Genomic DNA, 6,896 nt, shown 5'->3' with positions numbered 1-6,896 from the left:
TTTGCCTTTGGCTTTTTTACTTTGCAGAGAATGTGTGCAGCCTCAGAGGGCCGGAGCCACCTGCCAATTAGGTTTGGTGGTCTTCAGCTGTCCTTGTGAGTAATCCCCTAGTACTACGAGGCTCATCAATTAAGGCTCGACCTTTTCCAGCTGCGGGTGCCATCCGGCCTGCCTTTGGCAAAGAAGGAGCATTCAGGTTGAGTCAGGGAGGTAACGAGGAGGTCCTGGGGTCTCCCTTACTTTCAGAAACACCACGTAACTTTTTTTTCTCACTCACCCAGGTACAGCAGACGGTGACGGCAGCAGCCTCCAACTCGGGTTGGAGCCAGTGGCCCCAGAACCTCTCAGCTCAGGGGAGGGTGAGTAGCCAATTGCGGGGTTATCATCCACGTGCTTCTGGACTCTTGCCTCAGTTTCGGTTTTCTTTCTTGTAGCCGAGCGAGTCAGGGATCGCACGACCCTGTGAGCCAGCCAGGCATCCTTCCTTTGCATCGAAGATGGATTCACATCCCCGACTATGGGAAAGATAAGTGGAGGACAACCACCTGGAGAGGGGATGAGAGCTGGGTCCAGTTTTATGGTTAGGAGGGAGGGATTTTCAAATGAGCAGAGGGGAAAGGGTCTGCCCTAACAGGCCCTTGGCACACATAGGAGGAGCAGTTTACTTTTCATCATGGAGTAGGATGTGCATGGCAGAGCCGTTCAGGTCTGTGTCATGTCCTTTGTCCAGTCTGTGTTTCGTGTCTTTCAATTCATAATCACCATGTCTTTGCTTTCTGCCCTCGAAGTTCTTATCTGAGATGTCAAGGCATCATTCCTAGGGTCTTGAACCTTTGCACTGCCCAGCCCAGTGCCCATACCATCTGTTCTTTGGCTCGCTAGCTTGGATGTGCATCAGAATTGCATCTGAGAAGTGTCAGGTCAGGTGTCTTTTACAGCCTCCTTACAGTTTGTATCGGTGACCATGCCGTGCAGTCATCCCTTGTAACCGCCCAGGACTTGTGAGAATCCAAGAAGATTCTGAACATAGCATTGTCTCCCATCCATCTTAGCAATTTTGTAGGCAGTTCTTGTCCCAGGCCATTCTGTTAGAGTGTCTTTTCAGGCTCCTCAGAGCCTCCTCCGTTCAGTCTTACCGTATCCTCCGTCTTCTCGTGCGGCAGCACGTCCATTTTGGCGTCGTTCCTTTCTCAGAGTTCTCTCTCCTGGTTGCACCACAGCACTTGTCTGGAAATGTGTCCTTGGAGTTTGTGTTGGGCCTGGAACTGCTCTGCCCTGCTGTGTAGAGTTGGGGGTAGGTGGAGTAGAAAGGAGACTTTCCAGTTACCCTGTGGATAGGCTCAGCCACTCAGGGCAGCAGTTCTCCAGTCCTCCCGGAGGCAGCCCCTGCCTGCAGTGTGTGTGCAGTCACGAGAGCGGGCTTGTCCAGAGCCAATGGGAGCGGTACAGCAGGACCTTAAAGTTAGGTCAGTGTTTGTTTGTGCAGGTTGTCTTTGGACCCCAGAGGGCTTGTCTAAGGAGAAATGAGAATTGCACAGCAGTTAAGGTCTCTCCATCTATATGGCTGACTTTGGTAACTCATTTCTTTGCAGCGTCAGAGGGACTGGATGTAAAGCAGAGAAGAACAGAAGAGACTGGAGGAGCACAGTCAGAAGGTGGGTTGTCATGTGAGGTCAGAGCCAAGACATGACTTTTGGCCCTAGGTTTATTGTTCATTTGGATGGTTTGGTGGTTTAGTTTTGGTTTTTTGTTTTTTTTTTAGGATGCAGAGCCCTCAGCCCAGCAGACGATAGGCACCAGAGGGAAGGTGAGCCCGGTGAGGAAGGTGAGCAGTGACTGCAGGAGAAAACTAGCTGCTCTTTTGCAGGCAGTGTATTTGTGGTGAATCTGTGTACATACTTGTTTTTTTGTTTTACAGGCAGTGCACAGACTTCTAACATGCAGTCCTGTAAGAGGTCACGGTCAAGGGGTGTCAGACAGAAACTGCCATGGGAGCAGCAAACTCTTGGGCAGTATCTAAGTACTCACAATTGCCTCTGGGTTTTTTTGCAGGAGATGTAGGCAGCCTCAGATGGCCGAACACAACTCACAGTGAGGTGACGGACACAGTTTGCTCCTCTGGAGCTGTCCTTGTAGGTAATCTCCGAGTATTGAAAGGATCAGCAATGAAGCACTGAGCTTTTTGGATTGCAGGTGCCATCCAGCTAACCTTTGGGAGCAGATGAGCATTGGAGGTGAGTCGGGGAGGCAGCAGGAGGAGCAGGAATCCACTACAGCTTTAGAGATGCCCTCTAATTTTGTCTCTCTCTCGCTCATGTATCCCAGGAGATGACAGCACATTGTCCAAGTCTGGTCAGAGTCAGCGCCCTGAGGACCTGCCTCGTTGAGAGTGAGTAGAGGGATCATGGGGGCTGGGGCCACGTGTCACACTACTCAGATATGGTGTCTGGTTTTCTTTCTCGCAGTTGACTCCGAGTAGTCTGACGATGGCAGGAACCTCTGAGCCAGCCCAGGTGCCCCTCCTCTGCATCCAAGATGGATTGGCATCCCCTGCACTTGGAAAGATAAGTGCAGGGCAAAGACCCAGAGAGGGGTTGGGAGTGGGTGCAAGTCTGTGCCTCGCCTGGAGGGATTTTTGCAATGAGTCCGGTGCAGGGGGTATCCTGTGACAGGTTATTTGGACGCATCAAAGGAAGGGCTTACTTTTTATCATTGGATTCCCGTGTGCCGGGCAGAGCAGTTCTGGTGTGTGTCACGTCCTTTGTCTCGTGCGTGTTTTGTGTCCTTCGTCTCTTAATTGTGTCACATGGTGTGTGTGGTCACAGGTGTGGGGTGTCTCACTTGGGGTCAGCCTGGAACTGCTCTGCCCTGCTCCGTGGATCAGTGGGTAGATAGAATATTGCTCAGAGTCTCCCATCAACATGTCAGTTCCCTTAGACAGTGGAGCCAATGGCTGTCCAGTCTGTGAGCAGGATGGTCTTGTGATGCCCTGCTTGGGTGTATAGGGTCCCGACTGGGTAGAGTAGGAACCAGTGTCTAGGGTTTAGAGGTTTTTGGCTTTCGTTGTGAGCAATCCCTAAATGTTTGAGAGCTGTGTGTTTGAGCATTTGCCCATGTCATTTGCAGGGGTGGTCTTGGGAGCAGCTGAAGAGAGAGGAGCCTTGTAGGTGAGTTGGGGAGGCAGCAGGAGGAGCGGGGATCCACTGCAGCTTTAGAGATGCCTTCTAATTTTGTGTCTCACTCACTCAGGTATCCCGGAACGTGACATCCACAGTGTCCGACTCCGGTCAGGGCCTGGGTGCTGGTGAGTAGGGGGATCACTGGGGTTTGAGCCCCATGCCACACAACTCACGTATTGCTTATGGTTTTCTTTCTTGCAGTTGGCTCCTAGTAGTCTGACGATGGCAGGAACCTCTGAGCCAGCCCAGGTGCCCCTCCTCTGCATCCAAGCTGGATTGACATCCCCGGCTCTCAGAAAGATAAGTGCAGGGCAAAGCCCCAGAGAGTGGTTGGGAGTGGGTGCAAGTCTGTGCCTCGCCTGGAGGGATTTTTGCAATTAGTCCGGTGCAGGGGGTATCCTGTGACAGGTTATTTGGACGCATCAAAGGAAGGGCTTACTTTTTATCATTGGATTCCCGTGTGCCGGGCAGAGCAGTTCTGGTGTGTGTCACGTCCTTTCTCTCATGCGTGTTTTGTGTCACATGGTGTGTGTGGTCACAGGTGTGGGGTGTCTGACTTGGGGTCAGCCTGGAACTGCTCTGCCCTGCTCCGTGGATCAGTGGGTAGATAGAATATTGCTCAGAGTCTCCCATCAACATGTCAGTTCCCTTAGACAGTGGAGCCGATGGCTGTCCAGTCGGTGAGCAGGATGGTCTTGCGATACCCTGCTTGGGTGTATAGGGTCCCGGCTAGGTAGAGTAGGAACCAGTGTCTAGGGTTTAGAGGTTTTTGGCTTTCGTTGTGAGCAATCCCTAAATGTTTGAGAGCTGTGTGTTTGAGCATTTGCCCATTTCATTTGCAGGGGCGGTCTTGGGAGCAGCTGAAGAGAGAGGAGCCTTGTAGGTGAGTTGGGGAGGCAGCAGGAGGAGCGGGGATCCACTGCAGCTTTAGAGATGCCTTCTAATTTTGTGTCTCACTCACTCAGGTATCCCGGAACGTGACATCCACAGTGTCCGACTCCGGTCAGGGCCTGGGTGCTGGTGAGTAGGGGGATCACTGGGGTTTGAGCCCCATGCCACACAACTCACGTATTGCTTATGGTTTTCTTTCTCGCAGTTGGCTCCTAGTAGTCTGACGATGGCAGGAACCTCTGAGCCAGCCCAGGTGCCCCTCCTCTGCATCCAAGATGGATTGGCATCCCCTGCACTTGGAAAGATAAGTGCAGGGCAAAGCCCCAGAGAGGGGTTGGGAGTGGGTGCAAGTCTGTGCCTCGCCTGGAGGGATTTTTGCAATGAGTCCGGTGCAGGGGGTATCCTGGAACAGGTTATTTGGACGCATCAAAGGAAGGACTTACTTTTTATCATTGGATTCCCGTGTGCCGGGCAGAGCAGTTCTGGTGTGTGTCACGTCCTTTCTCTCATGCGTGTTTTGTGTCACATGGTGTGTGTGGTCACAGGTGTGGGGTGTCTGACTTGGGGTCAGCCTGGAACTGCTCTGCCCTGCTCCGTGGATCAGTGGGTAGATAGAATATTGCTCAGAGTCTCCCATCAACATGTCAGTTCCCTTAGACAGTGGAGCCGATGGCTGTCCAGTCTGTGAGCAGGATGGTCTTGCGATACCCTGCTTGGGTATATAGAGTCCCGGCTAGGAAGAGTAGGAACCAGTGTCTAGGGTTTAGAGGTTTTTGGCTTTCGTTGTGAGCAATCCCTAAATGTTTGAGAGCTGTGTGTTTGAGCATTTGCCCATGTCATTTGCAGGGGCGGTCTTGGGAGCAGCTGAAGAGAGAGGAGCCTTGTAGGTGAGTTGGGGAGGCAGCAGGAGGAGCGGGGATCCACTGCAGCTTTAGAGATGCCTTCTAATTTTGTGTCTCACTCACTCAGGTATCCCGGAACGTGACATCCACAGTGTCCGACTCCGGTCAGGGCCTGGGTGCTGGTGAGTAGGGGGATCACTGGGGTTTGAGCCCCATGCCACACAACTCACGTATTGCTTATGGTTTTCTTTCTCGCAGTTGGCTCCTAGTAGTCTGACGATGGCAGGAACCTCTGAGCCAGCCCAGGTGCTCCTCCTCTGCATCCAAGATGGATTGGCATCCCCTGCACTTGGAAAGATAAGTGCAGGGCAAAGCCCCAGAGAGGGGTTGGGAGTGGATGCAAGTCTGTGCCTGGCCTGGATGGATTTTTGCAATTAGTCTGGTGCAGGGGGTATCCTGTGACAGGTTATTTGGATGCATCAAAGGAAGGGCTTACTTTTTATCATTGGATTCCCGTGTGCCGGGCAGAGCAGTTCTGGTGTGTGTCACGTTCTTTGTCTCGTGCGTGTTTTGTGTCCTTCGTCTCTTAATTGTGTCACACGGTGTGTGTGGTCACAGGTGTGGGGTGTCTGACTTGGGGTCAGCCTGGAACTGCTCTGCCCTGCTCCGTGGATCAGTGGGTAGATAGAATATTGCTCAGAGTCTCCCATCAACATGTCAGTTCCCTTAGACAGTGGAGCCGATGGCTGTCCAGTCTGTGAGCAGGATGGTCTTGCGATGCCTTGCTTGGGTGTATAGGGTCCGGACTGGGTAGAGTAGGAACCAGTGTCTAGGGTTTAGAGGTTTTTGACTTTCGTTGTGAGCAATCCCTAAATGTTTGAGAGCTGTGTGTTTGAGCATTTGCCCATGTCATTTGCAGGGGCGGTCTTGGGAGCAGCCGAAGAGAGAGGAGCCTTGTAGGTGAGTTGGGGAGGCAGCAGGAGGAGCGGGGATCCCCTGCAACTTTAGAGATGCCTTCTAAGTTTGTGTCTCACTCACTCAGGTATCCTGGAACGTGACATCCACAGTGTCCGACTCCGGTCAGGGCCTGGGGGCTGGTGAGTAGGGGGATCACTGGGGTTTGAGCCCCATGCCACACAACTCACGTATTGCTTATGGTTTTCTTTCTCGCAGTTGGCTCCTAGTAGTCTGATGATGGCAGGAACCTCTGAGCCAGCCCAGGTGCTCCTCCTCTGCATCCAAGATGGATTGACATCCCCGGCTCTCAGAAAGATAAGTGCAGGGCAAAGCCCCAGAGAGGGGTTGGGAGTGGGTGCAAGTCTGTGCCTCGCCTGGAGGGATTTTTGCAATTAGTCCGGTGCAGGGGGTATCCTGTGACAGGTTATTTGGACGCATCAAAGGAAGGGCTTACTTTTTATCATTGGATTCCCGTGTGCAGGGCAAAGCAGTTCCAGTCTCTGTCATGTCCTTTGTCTCGTCCATGTGTTGTGTCCTTCGTCTCTTAATTGTGTCACATAGTGTGTGTGGTCACAGGTGTGGGGTGTGTCACTTGGGGTCAGCCTGGACCTGCTCTGCCCTGCTCCGTGGATCAGTGGGTAGATAGAATATTGCTCCGAGTCTGACATCAACGTCAGTTCCCTTAGACAGTGGGGCCGATGGCTGTCCAGTCTGTGAGCAGGATGGTCTTGCGATGCCCTGCTTGGGTGTCTAGAGTCCCGGCTAGGTAGAGTAGCAGAGAGTGTGTAGGGTTTGGAGGGTTTTGGCTTTTGTTGTGAGCAATCCCTGAATGTTTGAGAGCTGAGTGTTTGAGCATTTGCCCATTTCATTTGCAGGGGCGGTGTTGGGAGCAGCTGAAGAGAGAGGAGCATTGGAGGTGAGTCGGGGAGGCAGCAGGAGGAGCGGGGATCCACTGCAGCTTTAGAGATGCCCTCTAATTTTGTCTCTCTCTCTCTCTCAGGTATCCCAGAAGATGACAGCACGTTGT

The 6,896-nt window shown here is 52.6% G+C and overlaps 1 long non-coding RNA gene across 1 annotated transcript; it reads left to right on the top strand.

Moving 5' to 3' along the window:
• Window positions 1-2,050: 2,050 nt before the first annotated feature.
• On the top strand, window positions 2,051-2,338 carry LOC120325241. Its single transcript, XR_005567136.1, has 3 exons — window positions 2,051-2,096; window positions 2,194-2,234; window positions 2,326-2,338. It is a non-coding gene; the product is annotated as an uncharacterized LOC120325241 (long non-coding RNA).
• Window positions 2,339-6,896: the final 4,558 nt, after the last annotated feature.

Source organism: Pipra filicauda, unplaced genomic scaffold, assembly GCF_003945595.2.
Source record: "Pipra filicauda isolate LSUMZ 115617 unplaced genomic scaffold, ASM394559v2 scaffold89_size2521313_pilon, whole genome shotgun sequence".
NCBI lineage: Eukaryota > Metazoa > Chordata > Aves > Passeriformes > Pipridae > Pipra > Pipra filicauda.
This window is presented reverse-complemented; position numbering and strand designations above follow the sequence as displayed.